Source organism: Trachurus japonicus, chromosome 22, assembly GCF_045865225.1.
Source record: "Trachurus japonicus isolate A0001 chromosome 22, Traja_1.0".
NCBI lineage: Eukaryota > Metazoa > Chordata > Actinopteri > Carangiformes > Carangidae > Trachurus > Trachurus japonicus.
This window is the reverse complement of record NC_140928.1, coordinates 30,193,438-30,203,292: the sequence shown is the minus strand read 5'-3', so window position 1 is coordinate 30,203,292 and position 9,855 is coordinate 30,193,438. Positions and strand designations below refer to the sequence as shown.

The window sequence follows — 9,855 nt, the reverse complement described above, 5'->3', positions numbered from 1 at the left end:
TTCACACAAGAGCGCACATGAATGTCACCTTCTTCTGGCTTGAGCATGATTATATTGTAAATATTGTCTCCTGTTTAGGAGCAGTGCTCATCGCTGAACACATGGCTACAACTAGAAGCCGTTTCAATGCTCATTCATCTCGTGCTCTCTGAATGCTGGAGCTCAGCCAGCCCGGAGCCTGGAAACGGGGGGAAAAAGTGTTAATTAACAGCGAGCCAAAGACTTCCTTTAAGTTTTGCATCCTGTATCTGTCTCAGCTCTCTGAATGATCTCAGGCCAAATGCTGTGCACTGAAGCACTAGTGCAGCTCATTTCCCCCCCTTTTAAAGGCACAAATTTGCGTCTCCCCCATTTGAAATAAATGCACCGCACATGTTCCACATGGCTCCCAATCACCCCCTCCTCCTCCGTCCTCCCTCTCTTATTCCCTTTCACTCCCTCCGCTCCATCTCCACCCGGGCCGTGGGAAGAACTGACTCTGGGAGCAGACAGTCTGCAGCCCTGAATAAATGTATAAGAGGGAGAAGGGGAAGGGAGGGCACATTAGCAGGCAGAGAGAGGGAGAGAGAGAGAGAGCAAGGGAGGGAGAGAGAACATATTGAGTGTTGGAGGACATACATGCACAGTGTACAAAGGCAGAGATGCACAGATAGAGGGAGAAAGAGACACAGAGAGGAGGAAAGGAAAGCAGCTCTGAGACAGGAGGAGAGAGCATTTCAGCTTCCTGCTGCCGTCTCCCCCTCTCCTCCCGGCACACACACACACACACACACATGCTCATACACACCCCCACCCTCTCTCCCTAACACACACTCATATACACACATACACACACAGACAGGCACGCTTGCTTTAGGGCATACCAGTAGTCCTCTCTTTTGTTGTTTTTGCTATTGGTTAGTGTAGCGGCAGCGCGGCATGCGCCTCTACCGCCGGGGTGGGTGCATGTGCATATGAATGTGTGTATGGAGTCTGCGAGGCAGTGTGTGAAGGATGCTACTAGCACTACCCGGGTAAGTCAGCTCTCCGTCCTTCCTTCCCTCTCTCCCTTTCATCCTTCCTCTTTGCTGCTTTTTTTTCATTTTCTCTCTTTCTTTGAGCTCTCTTCTCTTTCCCCTCTCTGATGTGCAGTCTCTCCATCTCGCTCGGGATGCTGGCTTCTCTCCTCCTACTGTGCACATCCGCTATGTGCGGCTCTCCCCCTCCCTCCATCCCTCCCTCCCTCCCCTATCTCTCCCTCCCTCTCTCTCTCTCTCTCTCTCTCTCTGCTCTTTCTATGTGCCTCCTCTCTCCCTCAGTGTCTTTCTCGGTCTGCGTTTCACCGTCTCCTCCCGACTGCGCTCTCGCCATCCCTGCTCCTCCAGCCCGTTTCCTCTGCGCTCTCTCTCTCTTTCTCTCTCTCTCTCTCTCTCTCTCTCCCCGTCTCGCTCTCTCTCTCCAGGCTGTGCCTCATTGGTGTGTCCTGATTCTCTTTTTCCATTAGGCTTCGGGCCCATTGGTCGCCCGCCTTCCAGCCATTATCTCCACTCCTCCACCCCTCTGTCATCCTTTCTCCCTTCGCTCTCCCTCCTTCCCTCATTCCCAGTCATCTCGCAAGTCGTAAAAATGATTTGCATGCAGGAGGAGAGCAGAACTTTGCAGTGAACACAGAGAGTGAACTGGGAGAGAGTGAGGGAGAGAGATAAAGGGAAAGACTTGGGGAAAAGGACAGGAAGCGCATTGTGGAGAGCAGGAGGAAAAGTTTACAGAGAAGACTGCAGTTGGTAGGTAACTTGCACTTGTTCATGGCTTCTTGTGTTCGGCTTGTGCATTGATACGAGGTGTAGGATACAGCTGCATTTCTACAAAGATGATATTGGGGGGGAAAGAGAACATTATGGCAGCTTTAATTTGAGGTAGATCTGAGGAGCAGTTTGTGTGTAAATTGTTCCAGTGTCCTTTAGTTCAAACAGGTGTAGCAGTCTGATCTTGTCATAAAGGTGCTCAGTGAAAACATAAATGCAAGCTGTCATGTTGCATGGCAAAGACTACATTATCATGCTTATTTTCCATTGCTCATGATTGTGGAGAATTGCTGCTGAACATGAAGATGTTTCCCTTAAATCACATTATGTTTGTCTGACAAAGCTGCATGTGGAGGTGGCATCGTTCATAACAGGAGCACCCATTTAAAAGTTTGTTCTCTAAGTTCTGAGCTCCTCCCATGCATAAAGCTGCTCTGCAAACTTCAGTGTTTAATAGGACACTTATTTGAGGACATATAGTACATGCTCATGTTCTTACTAACCTATTATAAATGAATTGCTTTATGTATAATTTTGCTTCTGAGCTGAAAATCACGTCTTATCATGTCTTGCTGTGCGATGTGTCCTCTTTGCTTTCACTCTGAGGTCTGTGAGCAGGGTGTTAGGTATACTGGGGGGAAAGTAAAGGTGCTGTGACAACCACAAAACAATTAGAGGTGGTGAAAGTAGAGGCAGAGAGACAGAAGAAAATGTAAAGTTGGAAGAGTTTCAAATCCAGTTCCTTTGCCCAAGTTGGATGCATATAAACAATCACGCACACATGGACACTGGACTCACTGCATTTCATCCTACACACTTCATGTTTCTGGTTTGTAACAAAAGGCGATGCAGATGTTGTTTGTGTGTGCCAGTAGGATATGTGCGTGTGCATGCGTGTCTGTGTGTGTGTGTAGCTACTCCTGTGGGTGGCATATACTGTATACACACGGCAGAAGGCAGATGCGCTGCAACATGTTTTCATTCTGTCAAGACAAACAAAGCTCTGATACAAAGTGAGGTACTTATGTCTCCCTTGCCCAAAATGTGTCAGACTGAGTGTTTCTCATGTCAACAAATGATGGAGACAGTATTTGGAGACATGTGGGGATAGTGTGAGGGATTATACAGCACAGTCCCCATGCCAAGATTCTTGCTGGCAACAAACCAACCTACAGGATGTAGGTGCAGTGAAAGTCCATGTTAGTATCTGTTAAGTCTTCAGCTATAGATTCAGTCTGGTCTCATTTCTTTTTATAGGACAAAGTCGTTGTCAGATAGGAGTAGTAGTAAGAATAAGTGAGCGCTTGTATTCAGTATATAGCTCTGTATCTTTGTGTCACTTTATTGAGGTGGCCGGGACAAGCCGCTTAACAGGAGGTGAAGCCATGTTCTTTGGGATGTTCCTTTAGCTGGGAGAGGAAGGAGATGTCTTGCTTGTTAGAGGGAGGCTTGTGTTGGTGTGCCGACAGTGTGTGTGTGTGTGTGTGTGGTTGACTGTGTGTGTGTTTGTGCCACCACGGTGCCTGATGTGCTTTGCTGCGCGAGCCGAGGACAGGGAGACAGCTGAATGTGATTAAATTATAGAGGGAAAGCACGCTACCCAGGTCTTACTGAGACCAACATTGCGGGAACCCCCCCCCTCCTCCTTCCCTTCTTCCCTCCCATCATCTCTCTCTCATTCTTTCAGCATCTTTCTCTCTTTGCCTCTCTCACTCGGGTATGAAAGTAGAAGAACCCAGCCTCTCATAATCACACCAGTCTAGTCGGAGCTGGAGGGGAGAGGAAATTGGGTGCTGATGGGATTGCTGAATATGGACTGTAAGGTCATAAGAAATGTACTGTTGCACTGTATTTGGTACTGTGATGTGTGGCAGCGACTCCGTGGACATCACTGTGTATGTTGTAACTTGTTCGCATTTGTATGAATGAATACTAAGAATAATGTGATATAACAAAGAAAACCTGCATAGTCGGTTATCATGTAGAGACACAGACTGTGTAGAGGTATCTATTCCAGCCTTGTAAAGGAGACACTGTGTGTCCTTTATCCCTGTGTAGCCTAATGGATGAGTGGCAAAGAACCTCCTGGGGATCCCCTGCATGCAACTGGCAGGGGTGGGCTGGGGGCTGGAGGAGGGCAGCCACAGACTAATATTAGCCTCCATGTTGAGCGGCTTGAGTACACATCTGCACGCTACGCTTAGCATGTCTGAGCCATATACCACCATAGCATGACTCTGCATTCATGCCAGACAGTGTAATTTGCTGTCGTGACAACTTTTGCAAATGCCTCTACATATGGAAATGTGCAGAATGATGTATTTGGAAAATATTTAAATGTATTATAAATTAAATATTTTAAATAGGTTTACAAGCTTGTATATAATTTTTATTTCTTTCTGGGAGAACCTATGTAGTTGATATCAGACAATGCTGAAATTATCTATGAAAATAAATAAATAGAACTTGACCCTTGAATTTCAGCAAAGAGATTTTGGTGGGAAGCCAGTGAGGGATCACATCCTTGTTACTTTTATTGGTATCTCCTCCCCTCCTCCCCTTTGGTTGGTCTGCCTGCACAAACAGTGTGAGCCTCATGTGAAGCTTGTTATACAACCAAGGGGGGAATTGTCGGTCTGATAAGTGAAGCTCACTTCCGCGTTCAAAAAACTGCAATCCTCTCAGCTGCCGCTGGGGGCTGGTGTCAGAAAGCAGCATTCTCCATAGACCCCCATGTTAAAATCGCCGATATTACATCCTCAATAAACATGATCAAAGCCTGGTGTCATCACGTTGTTTGGTCTCAACCGATAGTTTCTACCCCCGCACACACTCTGAGGGGGGTGAATTTTTTTTTTTAAACTCTACCGTTTTACCATTATCAGGTTTAAAATTCTCGCATGAATTAGTGAGTGGAAATGTTGAGTGACAGGTCCGGAGACAGCTAGCTCAGTTTGGCAGTTGCTTCAAGGCCAGTGGACGGGTTCTTGGCCGGTTGACCCGTTGAGTTACCGCCTCTCCTCCAAATATGGAATGTACACGCCCACCAAACTCCAACATGGCGCTTTTCAGGCCGCCATATTTGAGTCACAAAAAAGACTCCCAAAACCAATGGGTGACGTTGGATGCTACGTCCATGTTTTTTACAGTCTATGTATACGCAACATACTATTACGTAGAAAATTTCTATAACCCGAAGTTGGAATTATAAAATTGTAAATTGGTCCACCTTAAAACTGGTGGAGAGGATTTAACCTTCCACAAACCTGTGCCCTGTCTGTCACAGTGACTGTGCTGCCCTGGGTACAGCTGTGGACTGTGCGACCTCTCCAGCACACAGCAGATCAGCCTCTCTCCCTGCAGTGAAGGCTGAGGCGGGCTCACAGGCCGGCCTTCCAACGTAGCTTGCCCTTGACGTCAGACTGCGTGTGCACCCACAGAACTGCTGGCTTGCGTTTTTTTTCCCCTTATGATTCATCATAGCATGGCACAAATCGATTAGGCAGCATCTGGCAAAAAATTTCAACATTTCGTCACAAGCAAAACATTTTTTTTCCCCTCTTTCTATACCTTTTGCAAAGTCACAAGGATCAGTCCGTGGTTGTGCTGGGAGCATGTACCCTCGTGAGGCTGTGAAGATAGTACGGGGAATCAATGTGATCAGTTAGGCCGGGGTGGAGAAGGGATTGATCTATCTGAGCAGACACAGTGTCAATACTGACATCTCCTCAGTGTAAGATGTAGCTGCTCTCGTGTCCTTCACACATGCATTCCTTGCCACGCTTGCTGCTACAGGCTATTAATTGTCACATTCATCACTCAGACCCAAATTCACGAGTTGCAGCAATCACTGAAAAACCCTTGTGTTAATACCACTATATTTAATAACAGTGACAATACATATTTGACATTTTGAAGATGAATACAGTTATAACTCAATAACTCTTTTGTGTATGGCCAGATAAGCAAAACATTGTTGCTTTGTGTCCTTGTATTGTATGCAGTAGTACTTTAAAGGTCCTATAGAGAATAAAGGGAAATGTCTTGGATTATACAGCTCTTCTACATGCAGATTATATGATAATAAAGCTCTCAGTGCACAGAGAAATGCATACAGCCTGTATTCAGAAACTGAGCCTTAAAGGTCCAGTGTGTAATAATTGGAAAGGTTTATTGGCTAAATTTGAATATACTACCCATAAATATATTTGTATATATATAACAGCAGAAATATCCTAAAATGGTTTAGATCTTCACCTCATCCCCTGATGCTCCTGAAATACTCCCAGTCGTGGTAAACAAGTTGTTTTGTCCTCGGAGGACACCGTCACTTTGCCGACGGGAGGGGTGAGTGCGAGTGAGCGCTGAAAACTAGAATCTGAACGCTAGCTGACATGCCCCCCCCCCCCATATTTTACACACTGGACCTTTAAAACAAGCTGTAAGGCCTTCTGTAACTTTGTGATGTCACAATGACCTGCTCCAGAAAGGAGAATTAAAGCTAGATCCAAATGGTTTTCAAATATATTTCCTTTCCAAATTAATGCGTTAAAAAAAGAACCCTTGAATAAATTGTCACAAATGTAAAGGGATGTACTTATATGACTATTTGTGTAATTGGTAGCTGTCATGTCACCAGTGGAATAAAAGAAAAAAAAGGTTGCGCCCACTTGTTACTGGCAAAGGTAATAATACTGCATGTGACAGGTTCCTGCCTAGATGTGGTTGTTTGTCTCTCTTGTAAAATAAAGAGATAATAGAGAGGAAATACGACGTGGGTATCCCTCCAGAGATAGCTCAGGTGCCCCCCTCCCCCCATCATACACACACACACACACACACACACACACCTTTGTGCCTTTCCTGAGGGAAAACATGATCTATCTTCTGGCGGGCAGGCCAATTAAAAACCAATCAGGCTACTTGAAGTGTGCTGGTAATGGGAAAGCCACGGCAGTGGAGGAAGTGGGGCTGATTAATGGACATTTTCACCTTGTGGCATAACAGCCTCCCACAGGCATCCATCAGCTCTGGGGACAACGCTCACCTAAACACCAGACCCCACACCCATCCGCCACTGTCACACATATAAGCTGCAAATGTCTGAGTATGTGATGATGTGTGCCAGACTAGATTAGAGTATCTATGATTAGCTTCCCTGACCTGTGAGGCCACAGAGATCATTTGCTGTGAGGCAGCATCCCAACTTAATGTGGGCTCGGAGTGCTGAGACATTAGAGATTATTGCATGTAGAGGCCATGCTGGTCAACTACTATTGAAATACAACAGCCAAAATCTTCCTATATTATTAATAGCTGAACTTCTGACCTCAGTTCATGCTCACTGGCTCCTGAGTTGGTGTCACTGCCTATTTCTGTTGTTTTGTGGACTTTCCCACAGGGGGCCAGACACATTTTTAACTGCAGAGTCAAGACGCTTTTGCTACAGGAGGAGTGAAACCGGTGTGTTTGTGTCTTTCCCCTCTGGTGCCATTGTAAGGTAGCAAGCATTCAAAAGAAAAGTATTAAATGGTGTGAGCGAGGTTTGTTCCATTTCAGGGGCTGCTGTGACCTACTTCACACAGCCAGGCAGCTAGCTGTAAATAAGGATTTTCATAACCTGGTTTGGCCTTTCCCATTAGAGGCACAACTGTGCCTTGAAGAATATTACAAGGAGCACAGGACCAGCTGCTTACAGCGCTGCTCCGATATCATCAAAGCTCTGACCTTGAGACTGCTTGTGTAGTTATGTGATTACAATTAGTTTTAGTACTGCATTTAATCGGAATTGTGAAGGTTGTGTATGCAAAGCACGATAGAAAGGGAATTCAATCTTTTATGCCCCCTGCTAAACCTTCTGTATGGTAATGTTTTCTATATCCACCCCTCTGGTCCTCTGCCCACATACATCATCAGAGAGAGAAGAGTCCAATTCAGCTAGTTTAGTGAGCTGAAACTCCCAATTATATTATAAGAGGATGTGAAGTGTACATACATATGATCAAATGCATGTTTAGAATCAGATACTTATACACATGCAGATACATAAATAAGGACTTGGCTGATTTGTGGCCACTGATTGTCACTGGTTCTGCAGGAAGGCTTCATGTTGTTTTACCTGTGAGAGAAATGTCAAATATATTTTCTATTTCAATCTGTTTAATTTTCGTCCACATTTTTGTACTGAATCAGCTGCAAGATTCACACCTGTTGACATTTTCTTTCTTTCTTCTTCTGAAGTCCCCATTTTCATTAAACAGCCCATATTGTATAAAGCTAGATGTTCATGTGTTCTTTATAAAGCAGCTCTAGGTTCTTTATTAATACTGCAAAAGGGTCAAAGCCTCAGACCACAGAGAAATACACAGCCTGTATTCAGAAACTGAGTTTTAAACAAGCTGTTTGGACTTCTGTATCTTAGTGATAGGGCTGCCCCCGACCAAAGATTTTGTTGGTCGACCAGTAGTCGTCACTTATGGCGATTAGTCGACTAATCAACCCCCCACCTTGAGGGGAAAATTTTTTTTTTTTTTTTTTTGCCCCCGGTCAGGTTGAGAATTAATTAATTAATTAATGCTCGTGACTCCGGCCATGTTGGGTCCGAGATTCAACAACAAGCCGGTCGGGTTTCACCGTTATTACCGGCAGAATACCCGTTTATCACCAATAAACATAGTAGCTAGATGAGGAGGGTAAAAAGTTACTGAGCTCAGGCTGTGTGACGGGGGTGCGGGGGTGGGGGTCCGCGACATGGAGCGGTGCGGGCATAGACATCTATGGGTGCGGGTCTCTGACTGCAGCGGGGACTATCATGGATCCGCTCCGTGACACTGAGACTGACCGCCGGTGAGCGCTGTGGGACGGGACCGGGGCTCAGACAGCACCGCTAATGGTTGAAAACAGCAGTGATACGAGAGAGACTGCCGTGCCGTGTAAAATAAATAAATAAATAAAAAATAAATAAATAAGTGTCACGTCATGATTTCCTGTATCTGGCCCTTCAAAATAAAAGCCCCATAGCCTTTCATATACAGTTCAGTCATTGATGTTGGCTTAATTTTGACAAGACACAGCTCCAAATGTTTTTTTTTTCCTGCAACCAATCGACCAATGAAATTTTGGTCGGCTAATGATTTTTTGGTTGACCAGTGCTTGGTCGACTATTTGGGGGCAGCCCTACTTAGTGATGCCACAACTCTCAACCATGCCCCAAGACTAGCCCACTAGTCTTGGGTGGGTTCATCATCCAGTATGGCAGGATTTGGTTTCTGGTTTTGTTTGAACTGAAATCTGATATGTCTCTGTTGGATCACTGAGCAAACAGACAGCGAATCAGAAGAGAGGCTCAGAGCCTCCTCTCTTATGATTGGCTTACTGACCTGTTGTTACTAGAGTGTGTGGTGCAGCGCTGTGGTGGTTAGCAGCACACTTGCCTCTCAGCAAGAAGGTTCTGGGGCTTTTCTGGCGGGAGTTTGAATGTTCTCCCTGTGTCGGGTGGGTTCTCTCTGCGTTCCTTTATCTATTGGCCATTGCCAGGTGTGCATTGATCTCTATGTCAGCCCTGTGATAGACTGGCAACATGTCCACAGTGTACCCCACCCTCACCCTGTGTCAGACTGTCAGACTCCAGCCTACCGAGACCCTGCATAGATAGGTGGTAGATGATGGATGGATGGATATTACTGGACTTCCAGAGAGAAACCTGAGAAAGGAAATGTAAAACTACACTGAGATATTTTTTGGTTCTTAAAACTACAAAATATCATCTGATGGATCGACACAGGGAAATAAAACACAGAGAAAGTGTAAAATATCTTAAATAGAGAGGTTCTGGGTGGGAGTCAAACCAGTGACTAGGCTACATGCTCAGAGTATTCATGTGGTATTGGCCCTATCCACTCTGCAGTCGAACAGTAACAACAAGATGTTGAGTGGGAGCAGATGTGTAAATCTTTTCATTACTGATTGCTTCAAGTCAAGGTATCCTGGAATCAATATATTAGAAAAAGATAAGGAACAAGAGAAAAGAAAGAAAAGAAAATACTCTTCTAGGCCAGTCTGAAGGAAAGTG

The 9,855-nt window shown here is 45.2% G+C and overlaps 1 protein-coding gene across 10 annotated transcripts in view; it reads left to right on the top strand.

Annotated features, from left to right (window-relative positions):
• Positions 1–756: 756 nt before the first annotated feature.
• Positions 757–9,855, top strand: part of myt1lb (myelin transcription factor 1-like, b) — a 113,272-nt gene continuing 104,173 nt past the window's right edge. For 4 of the 10 annotated variants that reach the window (XM_085767718.1, XM_085767717.1, XM_085767715.1 and 1 more), the window contains exon 1: positions 1,312–1,763. The gene's annotated coding sequence lies outside the window, so the exon portion shown is untranslated. Of the gene's footprint in view, positions 1,014–1,311; positions 1,764–9,855 lie in introns of those variants that run through there. The other 6 variants (XM_085767712.1, XM_085767711.1, XM_085767713.1 and 3 more) reach the window with 3 other exon arrangements.